Source organism: Drosophila yakuba, chromosome 2R, assembly GCF_016746365.2.
Source record: "Drosophila yakuba strain Tai18E2 chromosome 2R, Prin_Dyak_Tai18E2_2.1, whole genome shotgun sequence".
Taxonomy (NCBI): domain Eukaryota; kingdom Metazoa; phylum Arthropoda; class Insecta; order Diptera; family Drosophilidae; genus Drosophila; species Drosophila yakuba.
In genome coordinates, this window is record NC_052528.2 from 1,586,441 (window position 1) to 1,604,462 (window position 18,022).

Below are 18,022 nucleotides of genomic sequence, written 5' to 3' on the forward strand. Positions count from 1 at the left end.
CTTGTTTAATAAGCTACCTAATTTGTATTCAGATAGCCCTTCCTTTGCATCCCATATTATTGTGTTTACAGAGACTTGGTTAAAACCGGAGATACTTAACTCTGAAGTTTTCCCAGGTATGTACACAGTATACAGGTATGATCGTCCCTCCAGGCGGGGAGGCGGAGTCCTAATTGCCGTTAGGTCCCACGTCAGAGGAGGTACTTTTTGACGAGTTTCGTAACATAGAATTCTTGATATTACGTGCTCTTACATTCCGCCGTCTTCTGAATTTCCTATCCAATACGTTTCCGATATCCAATACGTTTTATATAGACTGTCCGATAGGGAACCACTGGTTGTTCTAGATGACTTTTATATACCAGGCACTTAGTGGTCTATAGAAGAATAGTCGAATACCCCTATCTCATAGCACAGCATGACTTTATTGAAGGCTTGCTCGACATATTGTTGTCGCAAGTTAATTATATTCGAAATTCTTTTGCACGATTATTGGATCTATGCTTTGTTACAAGTCATGAAACACACACAAGTGTGTTTCTGACTAGGGTAGCACCTCTTAGTCAACCAGAAGATCCATAACATCCAACTTTCGAGGTGACAATCGACACAGGTACCGTAATAAAAGAGAGGCCAGATAAGTCAGCTAAACGAATTCATTATTTTCGTAAGGCAAACTTTCTATCTCTAACAAACCTCCTTGGTTTAATAAAGAGTTGACACATCTAAAAAATGTTACGCCCAGACTTTATATAAAATTTAAAAATACCGGTTAAATTTTGCCGTGTTTAATGCTCAGTGTTATAGGAATTATTTAAACCGTTGTACGTTACAGTTCGCACATGTTCCCAAACAGTTTTATAATTTCGTTAACACTAAGCGCAAAACAACTAGTTACCCTTTCTCGCTATTTTTTGAAAATACTACGGTAACATCGGATCAGGTCATAGCCGATCTATTTGCCAAATTTTTTTCAAACCACATATTCTACGTTACCTCATTCTGAACGGCCTTACTCTTACGCGGTATCAAAGTCAAATTTAATATTCTGACCCACTTTAAACGAAAGCTCACTGCTTTATGATCTCCAGCGAGTTAAGCCTGTCTATTGGCCAGGTCCCGACGGAATACCTGGCTTGTGTGCTTAGATTCTTTGCGGAAGCCTTGTGCAAATCTCTACTGAAACTGTTTAACTTATCTCTGGAATCTTCACAGTTCCCCCATATATGGCAGGAGTCCTTTGTGATCCCTCTCCATAAAAAAGGTAACAAAATGCAAGCAATAACATAGGAATCTCCAAATTGTCTGCTATCCTAAGCTTTTTGAAAACGTTATCACTCCTCATTTGCAGCACCTTCGTAGGTCAATAATATCACCATGTCAGCATGGGTTCATGAAACGCAGATCAACAACTACTATCTTCCTGGACTTAACCTCCTTCGTAGGTTACCTTATTTATTAACGACCTTCCCTTAATAATAAAGCATTCGCATGTACTTATGTACGCTGATGATGTAAAATTATGCCTGCAGTATAAGGACATTTCTCGCCATTTGGACTTACAATCCGATCTAGATAGCTTTCAAACCTGGTGCCATGATAACGTGTTAAACTTAAATGGCTCTAGGTGCAAAGACCTTTTGCCGTGCTAACCCAATACACGAGACTTACACTCTAAATGGGTGCTATTTGGACAGAATAACACATGTTGATGATCTTGGTGTTCTTCTTGACCCTAAACTTAAATTTTCAAGCCATATTTCGTCTATCGTCAATAAGGCCAGGGGTGTGCTTGGTTTTATAAAACGGTGGTCAAAAGAATTTGATGATCCTTACATGACCAAAACCTTCTTCATATATCCAGTCCGTCCCATCCTCGAGTATGGATCACCGGTTTGGAGTCCACAATACAAAGTGCAATACAAAAGAACTTCTTACTTTTTACTGGTTAGTCGGCTAAGCTTCACTGTTCCAAGCAGATTCATTAGAAATTACGTACCGTTAGTTTTAAATCAATGTAGATCTAATTACACACATTACCTACAGAGATATATGTTCTGACGATAATAGATTCTATCCTATTATCTCTAATTCTGACTCTCTACCGTTCCTAAAGCGATCAATACTAACGTATTTAACAAATTCTTAAATCTTACTAGTATACATATATTTTCTCGTCCTTTACTGTCTTCTATATCGCGTCTATCTTCCCGCGACCTCGGTCGGTTGGGCGGGATGTGTGGCCGTGGGACTCGCGAAATAAATAAAAAACAAGAGATGGGGACGAGCCGATAGCAAACGAGGCGTTCGTGCTAACGGCTTCGAGCATTTTGTCTGCGATCTTTGCATGCTTGTCCAAGTCCGTCTCATCCCATAAGGTGAGCAGCGGACGATTGGAGGACGGCATCTCAGCGAGGAATAGGTTATGAAGCTTTCGTTGACAGGATCCGGGGCCAAGCGTCGCATATTTGTTAAAATTTCCGAAGGTGTTAATCTTGTTAATTTTTATGTTTAGTTTGATTTATTGTAAAAAAGCCAGGAGCTTTTGCTCTAGTTGATGTTCTTTATTAAAATGCTCACAATTGGGTTCCGCCAACCCGCTCATATAATGCTTATATTTATGTGTTCTTAATTACATAAGTACATATACATATGTATGCAGAAGGCATGCATATGTTATGCATAGCTTGACCACTTAAACTGCAAAGTGCATGTTCAGCATTCCCACGCTCCTCGATCGGCTTATGTATGAGCGTTAGATCGTATAACTTGGGTTGTGGAATGCCTTTGGGTCGTTGGTCTTTTGGGTGTTTGTATATTTATATTTATTTTGACAAAGTGTTGACACAATGTTGTTGGCGGAACTCATATTGTCGGTCATTGTTTATTGTTTGTTGTTTATTGTTGGCGCGTGAAGTAGAAGTGAAGTTAGTTTAGGGCGAAGGAGGGAGCATAATAAAGTTCTCTCTCGCTCTTTGCGAATTCGCCCCGTCTTCGCCAACCTCTGTTAAGCTAGGCCTAAGAACACATATGTTAAATAGAGAGGAAGTCGAAAAATTGAATTCAACACGAGCACACGCATTTTTTCGTTGTCGTAGTTCCGAAATTAAACCTAATTATTCTTACCACCAAAGTTCAATATTTTTAATAAACTAATTAAAATCTTCATGGCGCCCCCGGGTGGACAAGAATTAGTTTAAACAAATTAAAGTGACAGTGACACATAATATATAATATAATATATATATATATATAATAATATAAAAGTGCAACATTAAAAAAAAAATAAAGTTCTCTCTCGCTCTTTGCGAATTCGCCCCGTCTTCGCCAACCTCTGTTAAGCTAGGCCTAAGAACACATATGTTAAATAGAGAGGAAGTCGAAAAATTGAATTCAACACGAGCACACGCATTTTTTCGTTGTCGTAGTTCCGAAATTAAACCTAATTATTCATACCACTAAAGTTCAATATTTTTAATAAACTAATTAAAATCTTCATGGCGCCCCCGGGTGGACAAGAATTAGTTTAAACAAATTAAAGTGACAGTGACACATAATATATAATATAATATATATATATATATAATAATATAAAAGTGCAACATTAAAAAAAAAAATGGTTCTTTGTTTTTTTTTGAGTGCAATAAATAAATATATTGTTGCCCGCGACGCGCTATTATGTTTAAACAATAAATATTTCTTAAACATATTCCGTGTCGGTCGCGAAATACCCTGCTTCCGGAATTGCCGCCACCACTGAGGGAACTTTAAAGGAAAGTGGCCGCTAAAATTAGCATTCGGAAGTCACAGGTATTTGTGCAAAAAATTAAAAGCTAGAGTTATAGACCAATTTTATGTTTATTGTCTTGTGCTGGAATATTGCACCTCGCTTGCAGTTCTTGGCACATTTGTACCTATTAATATAGTAAAGCTAGATTGCATGAAAATTATTCAATTTATTGGTTGATAAAATAAATACACATACATATATTGAACCGCTTTTGGACCCAACATTTATTTATTATTTTGTACTGTATTATTGCAATCACTGTCGTTGTTCTCATCAGAAAAATATTTAATATACATTTCGAACAATAAATTAATAATTTATGAAATTAAAAATAACCTATTTTTTTGGTTTAATAAATTTCTAATTATTGATTCGTAGGTTATTAAATTATATTGTCGGTCTGATTTGAGATAATTTGTTTCGGCCATTTATTTATTTAATTCGGAAATAAAATTTAATTAATTTAAATATTTAATTGAAAATGAGCCTAGAAACCAAAAATAAATCTGTTCTGCAAGAGCTGAATAGCAAGTTCCAGAACAGTCAGAACAATTCGCCGATTAAATGAACGATTAGAAACGGGATCGATTCCGCTATTAGAGGAAGAATTGAAATGTCGACTAGAAAACTTAAATGCTTCAATTAGTAAGGCAAATCAATTACAAGAACAGATGGAAAACATAGATTGTAGCGATGAATTTGGCGACGAGTTGGAAGAGCTTTGTATAGTGACCAAGGCAAAAATAATGTCCCTGTTGTCTGCCTTGAAGGTAGCAAGCGTCAGCGAAGCTCCGAGATCTTCATTGCAACATTGCATTCGAAATTTTTGTATCATCTCCTATCGATAACAGAGAACTATAAATCGAAGAAACAGTATCGATAAGGTTTCTCAAGGAGGAAGCGGACTAATGCGATATTTTAGGCAGACTAAACAATGTTGATATAATATTCATAAAGATGAGGCATTCGTTATCGTAAACCTTTCTTAAACTAGCTAGTGCCTTTTCGTAATTACTCTCAGTGACTTGGTAAGCTTTAACTGTTCCTAAAGCTTCACCAGAGAGACATGAAATTAAATGGTTAAATTTTTAGATAACTGGAATGCTGACGTCTTTATGAACCAAAGTTTCGAAAAGGCTGATGACATTTTTGAACTCCGAATAATCTCCAATGAATTTTGGCAATGCCAAATTCGGAAGTCGCGCACGAGTTGGAGCTACAGCAGCTGATCCCGGAGCTTCGCTGACGCTTGCTACCTTCAAGGCAGACAACAGGGACATTATTTTTGCCTTGGTCACTATACAAAGCTCTTCCAACTCCCAGACCCATATTTCTACAAGTCACAAAAAATTTATATGTTGATAGGAGCAGAATCATTTTTCGAATTGCTAGCTGTTGGTCAAATTAGACAAGGTCCTGACTATCCAACTCTACAAAAGACCCTACTTGGTTGGGTTGTTTCGGGCAGATACAAGTCTGCAGTCCCTAAACAAGTTGTGAATAGTTTCAGTTGTAGTGAAGAGCCTTTAGTATCGATTGACAGCACACTACAGAAATTTTGGTCGCTGGAGGAAATGCCAAATCCAAAGAAAATTCTGTCGCCTGAGCACAAGTTATGTGAAGATCATTATAGGAAGACTACTCAGGTATTGCCATCAGGTCGGTTTGAAGTTAGGCTGCCGTTTAAATCTGATCCAAATGGATTAGGCAACTCCTTCGAGGTTGTCTCGAGATCCTAACTTGAAGACCATGTACTTGGAATTCATGGAAGAATATCTCGCCCTAGGTCAAATGTCGCCTACAGACAACAAAATCCCTTCCACTCCACATTATGTCATTCCCCATCAATGCGTGTTAAGGCCCCATAGTACGTCAACAAAGTTGTGCGTCGTGTTCGATGCGTCCTGCAAAACATCGTCTCAGGTGGCCTTAAACGACATCCTGATGGTGGGGCCGACAATTCAAGAAGAGTTGTACTCCACTCTACTCCGCTTTCGGCTGCACAGGTATACCCTGACTGCCGATGTAAAAAAGATGTATCGCCAAGTAGGATAGGAAGTTTCAACTCAGTGTGGAGGAGAGACCCCTCTGAATCCTTGAGATCACCGTCACATATGGTACTGGACCAGCCCCATTTCTGGCTATTCGGTGTTTAAAGAGATTGAGCAATCAAAAATGACCTGTTGGCTATGTGATAGAATGGTGCACACTAAGTGCGCTGATCTTAACGGTAGAACCAGTGATGACCCAGCTAAAGGCCCTAATCTAAAATACTGTTGTGATACTTGCCTAGGAGTTGCGAATGAAATAAATCTCTTTATGCTGCAAACCTAAAGTGGCTTAAAAGGACTGATTAGCAGTTTTGGCGTGGCTAGAGATCATTTTCGTCGAGCTGATGATCTTCTTTCCGCGCTAGTTTCACAATTTAATACCCTCAAGCTATTGGAGGAATCTCCAAAGCGCAAGAAAGCAGCTGGTGGTTGCCTAAGGGGAATGCACCGCAACCTCCGGCAAGTGATCAACAGGACTCAACAGCTGATCAGTTGACGATCGCAGCAAACCCTCAATCGGCAGCTAAAAAAGATTCGGAGTAATCCGATCAATCCGTTGTGGAGGGAGTCCAGCCTGGGATTGCTACAGATTCCGTTTTGTATGAACTGGTTTTTCAACCGGTGATTCCACCTGTCCCGAATTACCACCACAAAAGAATATTGAGTCCGGACTACCGGCGCAAGCTGGCACTTCAGAAATACAACCTGCAGTGCCAAAACCCCACTCGGTGGTTCCACTTAAGAAACAAATTTTCGTTTCTAGGCTTTCCTGATCATACATCATTTTATGTATTGTCTTAAAAAAAAAAAGTCAAAACAAAAGCCCACAACATAAAAGGGACATCTCATCTTTCTAGATTACTGTCCCTAATGAGCCATTCTCGACCATATGTTCTGGTGATTTTTGGCCGGATAGTATGGTTGTGAAAGAGTTCAAAGCTAAGATAAAAAATAGAAAAAAAGGGCCCGTGGAAATTAAACTTCCCACACGTGGCCAGATATCTGCCCCATCCTCCTCTTCTACTTCTACTTCTACTTCTTTATCTTCAAAAACCTAAAATCTAGTCTCACTATCTGCTATCAAAATGCTAAAAAATGTAAATGTGTTTAGTAAGCTAACTAATTTGTATTCAGATAGCCTTTCCTTTGCATCCCATATTATTGTGTTTACAGAGACTTGGTTAAAACCGGAGATACTTAACTCTGAAGTTTTCCCAGGTATGTACACAGTATACAGGTATGATCGTCCCTCCAGGCGGGGAGGCGGAGTCCTAATTGCCGTTAGGTCCCACGTCAGAGGAGGTACTTTTTGACGAGTTTCGTAACATAGAATTCTTGATATTACGTGCTCTTACATTCCGCCGTCTTCTGAATTTCCTATCCAATACGTTTCCGATATCCAATACGTTTTATATAGACTGTCCGATAGGGAACAACTGGTTGTTCTAGATGACTTTTATATACCAGGCACTTAGTGGTCTATAGAAGAATAGTCGAATACCCCTATCTCATAGCACAGCATGACTTTATTGACGGCTTGCTCGACATATTGTTGTTGCAAGTTAATTATATTCGAAATTCTTTTGCACGATTATTGGATCTATGCTTTGTTACAAGTCATGAAACACACACAAGTGCGTTTCTGACTAGGGTAGCACCTCTTAGTCAACCAGAAGATCCATAACATCCAACTTTCGAGGTGACAATCGACACAGGTACCGTAATAAAAGAGAGGCCAGATAAGTCAGCTAAACGAATTCATTGTTTTCGAAAGGCAAACTTTCTATCTCGAACAAACCTCCTTGGTTTAATAAAGAGTTAACACATCTAAAAAATGTTACTCCCAGACTTTATATAAAATTTAAAAATACCGGTTAAATTTTGCGTGTTTAATGCTCAGTGTTATAGGAATTATTTAAACCGTTGTACGTTACAGTTCGCACAGGATCCCAAACAGTTTTATAATTTCGTTAACACTAAGCGCAAAACAACTAGTTACCCTTTCTCGCTATTTTTTGAAAATACTACGGTAACATCGGATCAGGTCATAGCCGATCTATTTGCCAAATTTTTTTCAAACCACATATTCTACGTTACCTCATTCTGAACGGCCTTACTCTTACGCGGTATCAAAGTCAAATTTAATATTCTGACCCACTTTAAACGAAAGCTCACTGCTTTATGATCTTCAGCGAGTTAAGCCTGTCTATTGGCCAGGTCCCGACGGAATACCTGGCTTGTGTGCTTAGATTCTGTGCGGAAGCCTTGTGCAAATCTCTACTGAAACTGTTTAACTTATCTCTGGAATCTTCACAGTTCCCCCATATATGGCAGGAGTCCTTTGTGATCCCTCTCCATAAAAAAGGTAGCAAAATGCAAGCAATAACATAGGAATCTCCAAATTGTCTGCTATCCTAAGCTTTTTGAAAACGTTATCACTTTTCATTTGCAGCACCTTCGTAGGTCAATAATATCACCATGTCAGCATGGGTTCATGAAACGCAGATCAACAACTACTATCTTCCTGGACTTAACCTCCTTCGTAGGTTACCTTATTTATTAACGACCTTCCCTTAATAATAAAGCATTCGCATGTACTTATGTACGCTGATGATGTAAAATTATGCCTGCAGTATAAGGACATTTCTCGCCATTTGGACTTACAATCCGATCTAGATAGCTTTCAAACCTGGTGCCATGATAACGTGTTAAACTTAAATGGCTCTAGGTGCAAAGACCTTTTGCCGTGCCAACCCAACACACGCGACTTACACTCTAAATGGGTGCTATTTGGACAGAATAACACATGTTGATGATCTTGGTGTTCTTCTTGACCCTAAACTTAAATTTTCAAGCCATATTTCGTCTATCGTCAATAAGGCCAGGGGTGTGCTTGGTTTTATAAAACGGTGGTCAAAAGAATTTGATGATCCTTACATGACCAAAACCTTCTTCATATATCCAGTCCGTCCCATCCTCGAGTATGGATCACCGGTTTGGAGTCCACAATACAAAGTGCAATACAAAAGAACTTCTTACTTTTTACTGGTTAGTCGGCTAAGCTTCACTGTTCCAAGCAGATTCATTAGAAATTACGTACCGTTAGTTTTAAATCAATGTAGATCTAATTACACACATTACCTACAGAGATTTATGTTCTGACGATAATAGATTCTATCCTATTATCTCTAATTCTGACTCTCTACCGTTCCTAAAGCGATCAATACTAACGTATTTAACAAATTCTTAAATCTTACTAGTATACATATATTTTCTCGTCCTTTACTGTCTTCTATATCGCGTCTATCTTCCCGCGACCTCGGTCGGTTGGGCGGGATGTGTGACCGTGGGACTCGCGAAATAAATAAAAAACAAGAGGTGGGGATGAGCTGATAGCAAACGAGGCGTTCGTGCTAACGGCTTCGAGCATTTTGTCTGCGAAGTCCGTCTCATCCCATAAGGTGAGCAGCGGACGATTGGAGGACATCATCTCAGCGAGGAATAGGTTATGAAGCTTTCGCTGACAGGATCCGGGGCCAAGCGTCGCATATTTGTTAAAATTTCCGAAGGCGTTAATCCGGTTTATGTTTAGTTTGATTTATTGTAAAAAAGCCAGGAGCTTTTGCTCTAGTTGATGTTCTTTATTAAAATGCTCACAATTGGGTTCCGCCAACCCGCTCATATAATGCTTATATTTATGTGTTCTTAATTACATACATATATACTTATACATATGTATGCAGAAGGCATGCATATGTTATGCATAGCTTGACCACTTAAACTGCAAAGTGCATGTTCAGCATTCCCACGCTCCTCGATCGGCTTATGTATGAGTGTTAGATCGTATAACTTGGGTTGTGGAATGCCTTTGGGTCGTTGGTCCTTTGGGTGTTTGTATATTTATATTTATTTTGACAAAGTGTCACCATGTTGTTGGCGGAACTCATATTGTCGGTCATTGTTTATTGTTTGTTGTTTATTATAGAGAAGTAGAAGTAGAGAAAATTTGAAGTCTAGTGTAAGTTAGTTTAGGGCGAAGGCGGGAGCATAATAAAGTTCTCTCTCGCTCTTTGCGAATTCGCCCCGTCTTCGCCAACCTCTGTTAAGCAAGGCCTAAGAACACATACGTTAAATAGAGTCGAAAAATTGAATTCAACACGAGCACACGCATTTTTACGTTGTCGTAGTTCCGAAATTAAACCTAATTATTCTTACCACCAAAGTTCAATATTTTTAATAAACTAATTAAAATCTTCATGGCGCCCCCGGGTGGACAAGAATTAGTTTAAACAAATTAAAGAGACAGTGACACATAATATATAATATAATATATATATATAATAATATAAAAGTGCAACATAAAAAAAAAAATTGTTCTTTGATTTTTTTTGAGTGCAATAAATAAATATATTGTTGCCCGCGACGCGCTATTATGTTTAAACAATAAATATTTCTTAAACATATTCCGTGTCGGTCGCGAAATACCCTGCTTCCGGAATTGCCGCCACCACTGAGGGAACTTTTAATTAGCATTCGGAAATCATAGGTATTTGTGCAAAAAATTAAAAGCTAGAGTTATAGACAAATTTAATGTTTATTGTCTTGTGCTGGAATATTGCACCTCGCTTGCAGTTCTTGGCACATTTGTACCTATTAATATAGTAAAGCTAGATTGCATGAAAAATTATCAATTTATTGGTTGATAAAATAAATACACATACATATATTTTTTTTTTATTATTTTGAATTCCGACCATGTGAACTAGCAAAGGTTATCAAAGAGCAACTGAACCCAAGAAAATCGCCTGGCTACGACCTAATAACTCCAAGAATGCTCATTGAACTCCCAAAGTGTGCTATTCTTCACATCTGCCTGTTGTTCAACGCAATCGCCAAGCTTGGATACTTCCCTCAAAAATGGAAAAAGTCGACCATAGTAATGATTCCAAAGCCAGGAAAAGATAAAACGCAGCCATCATCATATAGACCGATAAGCTTACTAACATGTCTTTCAAAGCTGTTTGAAAAAATGCTACTCCTTCGGATTAGCCCTCATCTTAGAATAAACAACACACTTCCAACACATCAATTTGGCTTTAGAGAAAAACATGGAACCATCGAACAGGTCAATCGAATCACATCAGAAATTCGTACTGCTTTTGAACATCGAGAATACTGCACAGCCATTTTTCTAGACGTCGCGCAGGCATTTGACAGAGTGTGGCTCGATGGACTTTTGTTTAAAATAATCAAGCTGTTGCCCCAAAACACACATAAGCTACTGAAGTCATACCTATATAACAGAGTGTTTGCAATAAGATGCGATACAGCACTTCACGCGATTGCGCAATCGAAGCTGGAGTGCCGCAAGGCAGTGTACTGGGTCCAATCTTATACACCCTGTATACGGCGGATTTCCCCATAGACTACAATCTAACAACCTCCACGTTCGCTGATGATACCGCGATACTCAGTCGCTCCAAATGCCCAATAAAAGCCACGGCACTCCTATCCCGACACTTAACATCTGTAGAACGATGGCTTGCCGACTGGAGAATTTCAATAAATGTTCAAAAATGCAAGCAGGTTACCTTTACCTTAAACAAACAAACATGCCCACCACTGGTCTTGAATAACATATGCATTCCACAAGCCGACGAGGTAACATATCTGGGTGTTCATCTGGACAGGCGGCTCACTTGGCGCAAACATATAGAAGCCAAATCGACACATCTTAAACTTAAAGCAAGGAACCTCCACTGGCTCATAAATGCTCGCTCTCCACTTAGTCTGGAGTTCAAAGCTCTTCTATACAACTCCGTCTTAAAACCTATCTGGACTTATGGCTCCGAGCTGTGGGGCAACGCATCCAGAAGTAACATAGACATTATTCAGCGAGCACAGTCAAGAATTCTGAGAATTATCACTGGAGCGCCGTGGTACCTTCGGAACATGTTTTCGTTCCTGGACTTAACCTCCTTCGTAGGTTACCTTATTTATTAACGACCTTCCCTTAATAATAAAGCATTCGCATGTACTTATGTACGCTGATGATGTAAAATTATGCCTGCAGTATAAGGACATTTCTCGCCATTTGGACTTACAATCCGATCTAGATAGCTTTCAAACCTGGTGCCATGATAACGTGTTAAACTTAAATGGCTCTAGGTGCAAGGACCTTTTGCCGTGCCAACCCAATACACGCGACTTACACTCTAAATGGGTGCTATTTGGACAGAATAACACATGTTGATGATCTTGGTGTTCTTCTTGACCCTAAACTTAAATTTTCAAGCCATATTTCGTCTATCGTCAATAAGGCCAGGGGTGTGCTTGGTTTTATAAAACGGTGGTCAAAAGAATTTGATGATCCTTACATGACCAAAACCTTCTTCATATATCCAGTCCGTCCCATCCTCGAGTATGGATCACCGGTTTGGAGTCCACAATACAAAGTGCAATACAAAAGAACTTCTTACTTTTTACTGGTTAGTCGGCTAAGCTTCACTGTTCCAAGCAGATTCATTAGAAATTACGTACCGTTAGTTTTAAATCAATGTAGATCTAATTACACACATTACCTACAGAGATTTATGTTCTGACGATAATAGATTCTATCCTATTATCTCTAATTCTGACTCTCTACCGTTCCTAAAGCGATCAATACTAACGTATTTAACAAATTCTTAAATCTTACTAGTATACATATATTTTCTCGTCCTTTACTGTCTTCTATATCGCGTCTATCTTCCCGCGACTTCGGTCGGTTGGGCGGGATGTGTGACCGTGGGACTCGCGAAATAAATAAAAAACAAGAGGTGGGGATGAGCTGATAGCAAACGAGGCGTTCGTGCTAACGGCTTCGAGCATTTTGTCTGCGAAGTCCGTCTCATCCCATAAGGTGAGCAGCGGACGATTGGAGGACATCATCTCAGCGAGGAATAGGTTATGAAGCTTTCGCTGACAGGATCCGGGGCCAAGCGTCGCATATTTGTTAAAATTTCCGAAGGCGTTAATCCGGTTTATGTTTAGTTTGATTTATTGTAAAAAAGCCAGGAGCTTTTGCTCTAGTTGATGTTCTTTATTAAAATGCTCACAATTGGGTTCCGCCAACCCGCTCATATAATGCTTATATTTATGTGTTCTTAATTACATATATACTTATACATATGTATGCAGAAGGCATGCATATGTTATGCATAGCTTGACCACTTAAACTGCAAAGTGCATGTTCAGCATTCCCACGCTCCTCGATCGGCTTATGTATGAGTGTTAGATCGTATAACTTGGGTTGTGGAATGCCTTTGGGTCGTTGGTCCTTTGGGTGTTTGTATATTTATATTTATTTTGACAAAGTGTCACCATGTTGTTGGCGGAAGTGTACTGGGTCCAATCTTATACACCCTGTATACGGCGGATTTCCCCATAGACTACAATCTAACAACCTCCACGTTCGCTGATGATACCGCGATACTCAGTCGCTCCAAATGCCCAATAAAAGCCACGGCACTCCTATCCCGACACTTAACATCTGTAGAACGATGGCTTGCCGACTGGAGAATTTCAATAAATGTTCAAAAATGCAAGCAGGTTACCTTTACCTTAAACAAACAAACATGCCCACCACTGGTCTTGAATAACATATGCATTCCACAAGCCGACGAGGTAACATATCTGGGTGTTCATCTGGACAGGCGGCTCACTTGGCGCAAACATATAGAAGCCAAATCGACACATCTTAAACTTAAAGCAAGGAACCTCCACTGGCTCATAAATGCTCGCTCTCCACTTAGTCTGGAGTTCAAAGCTCTTCTATACAACTCCGTCTTAAAACCTATCTGGACTTATGGCTCCGAGCTGTGGGGCAACGCATCCAGAAGTAACATAGACATTATTCAGCGAGCACAGTCAAGAATTCTGAGAATTATCACTGGAGCGCCGTGGTACCTTCGGAACGAAAACATACACAGAGACCTAAAAATCAAATTAGTAATCGAAGTAATAGCTGAGAAAAAAACGAAGTATAACGAAAAGCTGTCCACCCATACAAATCCCCTCGCAAGAAAACTAATCCGAGTATGCAGTCAAAGCCGGCTGCACCGCAACGACCTCCCAGCCCAGCAATAAACTTATTAGGGCATTAATGAAAAAACTATCACTAAGTGAAAGTTAATTAAGTTAGATTAAGATTTGAACACTTATTGTTAGTCTCTTAACACAAAGGGAAGATTCAATAAATAATAAAAAAAGCGAAAAAAAAAAAAAAAACGTACATATATTGAACCGCTTTTGGACGCAACATTTATTTATTATTTTGTACTATATTATTGCAATCACTGTCGCCCCCCCTTCCCCCTCCCGTTCGTTGAAACTCGCATTAATATTTGCGCACTAATACACAGACAGCCTTATATACTAGCAGCTGCAGCGGTGAACTTTTCGTTTTCGCTTCGCTTTTGCACCGCTACCTGCGTTGTTGTTGTTTGGCCCTTTTTCGTTGGCGCGCTTAGATTAGCGGATCTAGAGGGCCCACTTGAATTCATCGCTTTAGAGTGCGACTGACTTGGTACGGGCGGTCTCACATCAACTATGGCCTCTAGGGTTCGATGGCGTTCTGTGAGGAAGTTATTCAGCTCTACCCATGTCGGGATGTCGGCTTTCTTATGGAGCGCCTGCTCCCATAAGGAGAGAGATATCTTCGGGAGCTTGGATGAACACAGATATACCAGCAGGCAGTCCCGGTTCTCGATGTTGATGCCTGACATTTCTAAGGCAGTCAAGAAACCTTGAACAGTACTTTACAGTACCTTCAAGGCCGCCCCAGATTCCTGTGGTATCGACTGCACATTAAAAAGTATTTTTAATTGACTGTTTACCAACAATCGTTTATTTTCGAAACGCTCTGTTAGGTTCTCCCACGCAGGGCGGAAACCCTCGTTGGTGAGAGGCGAAATCGAAACGATGGCATGCGCGTCGCCACTTGTTTTGGCATTTAAATGGAATAACTTTTCCACGGGAGTCAGCCGTGGATTATTGATATAAATGGCTGTAAAAAGATCCCGGAAAGTCGGACAGCGAAGATAGTCGCCTGCGAAAACTTCTGTATTGCATGGGGGCAACCGACAGCCAGAGGAAATTTAGGCCTGAGGTGCAGCGTTCGCGGCTGGGATGGATTGAGACGCGCCCTGTTCGATTTTATCAACGAGCTGGGCAACACACCTTTCATAGACTGAATGGCAATAACTGTATTTAGCGTTGAGAATAAGCATGTTGCCTGCTGCCGCTTCGCCTGCTGACACAAGGCACTCTTAGCAAATGTCGAATTCCTTTATAACTTTGTCCCATAGGGATCGGACTCGGTCGCGACGGACGCTAAGCATCGTGACGGTTGGAGCTGCAGATTCCGGAGTGTTGATCTGAGCCTCTAATTCGCTTAAGCGGTCAGAAATGAACTTGGCTAGCGCTAGATCGGAAGCTGCCAGATTTTTAGCTATGCGCTGTACTGTGGCTTTGAATGGAGTAGCACAGTCGTCGGAAATCTGCGCAGGCGAAATGCTTCTTGGAATTCTTAGACTCTTCGGCCCCTGTGGTGAAAAAAAGACCTGGGTTTGTCAGCGGATGGGTATAATCGAAAAAATGCGAAATGGAAAGGAAGCGGTTTCCGAGCACGGTCACACTTTTTCAAATGTGGACAGATTCGTTAGACTGCACTTAATAAGTTTAAGATTGCTCCCGTGAACGGTAGAAAGCAGCGGAAAAAGACCGTATAGGATGTAACGTGTGAGAAAGTGGTTTGGACTAATTGGACAGCTGACTTGGAGTGAACAGCGAATTGTATAAATGACCGGTGATTCATGGTAATCAGGTCCACCTGATTTACGGTTGGAGCACTTGGAATGTGTTTATTAGAACGTAGAAAATTTTATTTTTTCTTTACAACTGGAAACGGAGAAATTTGGAGTGGTGGAATTGGAATCTTTTCTCCGCGTTTTAAGTACTTCTAAAATCAAACACAAATTAATATCCAAGCAATACAGGAAAAAATATTTGTCGGGTGAACGACTTATATTTGGCGGTCGTCTATTTATTTTTTAAATTTTGGTTTACAAAGAAAATTTGTTTTTGGATGAAAAATATTCTTGTGGTTCCTGTAGTTGTTATGAAAATTTAAAAATAATTAAATAAATATTGAAAAATGTATTTGTTATAATTTATTGCTTGGAAATTGATTTGAAAATATATTTTTCTTGCATTTTATGGATGGAAAACAAAACACCTTCTCCGCGTCGGCACTTGGAAAAAATGTTATTTGTTGCTTGGGACTTGCCGACGGGAAACACTTTACACTTTGGTAAATGTGTATAAGGAATGCAGAGAAAATGCTCAATGTATGTCGGTAATATATGTAGATAATATATATGTGTATAATATATGTAATGTATGTTGATGTAATATATGTAATATATGGAACTGGCGTGTAAATGTTTAATTTATATTTTATTTGGAATTTTGGGAATTTTTGGTATGTGTTTTTTGTTTTGTTATTGTATTCTTCAATAGCAAATTGTATTAGGTGGACTGCGGAGTTTAAGCAAAAATGTGTTGCGAAAAAAATTTGGCTTGCGTTGGACACAGTGAAACGAGAACAGAATGGTTGCCACTTTTGGCAGAGCTTTGGACTTAGCAATTTTCACTGAACTGGGCGCAAATTATTTTCACTTTTTCACATTTGGAATTTTGCACTTTTTTTAAACTTTTTATTCCTTGAATTCTTGAAATTTCAAATAAATATTTAAATATATTCGGAGATTTGGACTTTGACTTTTACGAATGAGGGTGAAAGAGAACGGTGGGTAATATGGCGGCGCCCGTAGAATGAATAAGTACTTTTTCTTTAATTGCCTTTTGTCGGAGAAATCCGTTAGATTTGACAAAAAAATCGTACAGCAAATTGAACGAAATTGGCTTTTGGAACCTTTTGCTGCAGACCGGCAATTAAAAGGAATGGAAACTTCGTACTTATCTTGTAATTTGTTCGCTGGTGGACAAAATTGAAAATCCAGGTGATCTGGCTCGAATGGATCAAAATTTTGGGATGATGGAGGTGGCTGTCCTGGAATTTTCCAAATATGCTGAAATAGAAACACTCGAAAATAAGCGAACAATAGACTTTTCGTAATTGCGCGGGCGCGACGGGCGTAAAGCTTATTCTAATCAGCTAGGCTCTCCCGAGCGCAGCGGAGACTCCAATTTGAGCTGCCCCGGGGAGAGTACAGTTGGAGACTCTGTGGTGAAGAGCGAGAGAGAGCGAGAGGGAGCGGAGAGCGGGTGACAGTCCAAGCCCCGTAACTTGGACAAACATAAAAACAGTTGGTGCGACTAAGCAAACAGAGGATGTGAAAAAATCAGTAACAAAACTAATAAAGAATTGACCCGCAGACTGCGAGCGCCTTTATATTCACCACGCTGCGAGTATAGCTGCATGGCGAAAAGAACGCAAGCAACTAATTAACTGGACTGTCAGAAAAGGTAAACGCGGTGAATTATCCGTGCACTGCGTCAACGACTGGATTGTAAAAAGAAGTAAACGCGGTGAACTATCTGTCCACTCATCAACGACTGAATTGTAAAAAGAAGTAAACGCGAAGACAAAATAGATATGAAAGCACATCAAAACAAATAGGTAAATGTCATTTAACAATTCTTTAAGTAAATTATATCTAGACCCATTATATTCAGAAAAAACTGTATTAGGAGAAAACTTTTTTTTAAACATGGGTCTAGTAGATGTTAAGTCAGTGGACTCCACTGCTAATATAATCAACAAGGTTGAAGTTGTACCTTTAAACCTAGATATTATAATAATCTTTTTGATCATTATGACAATAATTATGTTGTTCAATATACGCTGTAAATTATATAAAATGCATAATAAATGGTTTAAGAAAAGAGATATAAGCAGAGCTAATGATTTAGACAGAGTTTGAGTGCTGAAAGGCAATAAGTAAAGCAAAAACAAATAAAAAAGTTCTAACCCTATTAAGCAACCCTAAACCTGTCATGTCAAAAGTTTCAAAAAGTATTTAAATCACAAAAATCACAGAAATAATAAAAATTGATTGTTGAAATGTAATGAGTACAACAACTAAATTTGAAAAAAAAAAACAATGAAATAAATGCC

General features: G+C 39.3%; 1 long non-coding RNA gene across 1 annotated transcript; it reads right to left on the bottom strand.

Annotated features, from left to right (window-relative positions):
- Positions 1-10,852: 10,852 nt before the first annotated feature.
- LOC120321140 lies at positions 10,853-13,872 on the bottom strand. The gene is made up of 2 exons (XR_005560716.2): positions 13,789-13,872; positions 10,853-11,784 (listed from the first exon to the last, which is right to left on the bottom strand). It is a non-coding gene; the product is annotated as an uncharacterized LOC120321140 (long non-coding RNA).
- Positions 13,873-18,022: the final 4,150 nt, after the last annotated feature.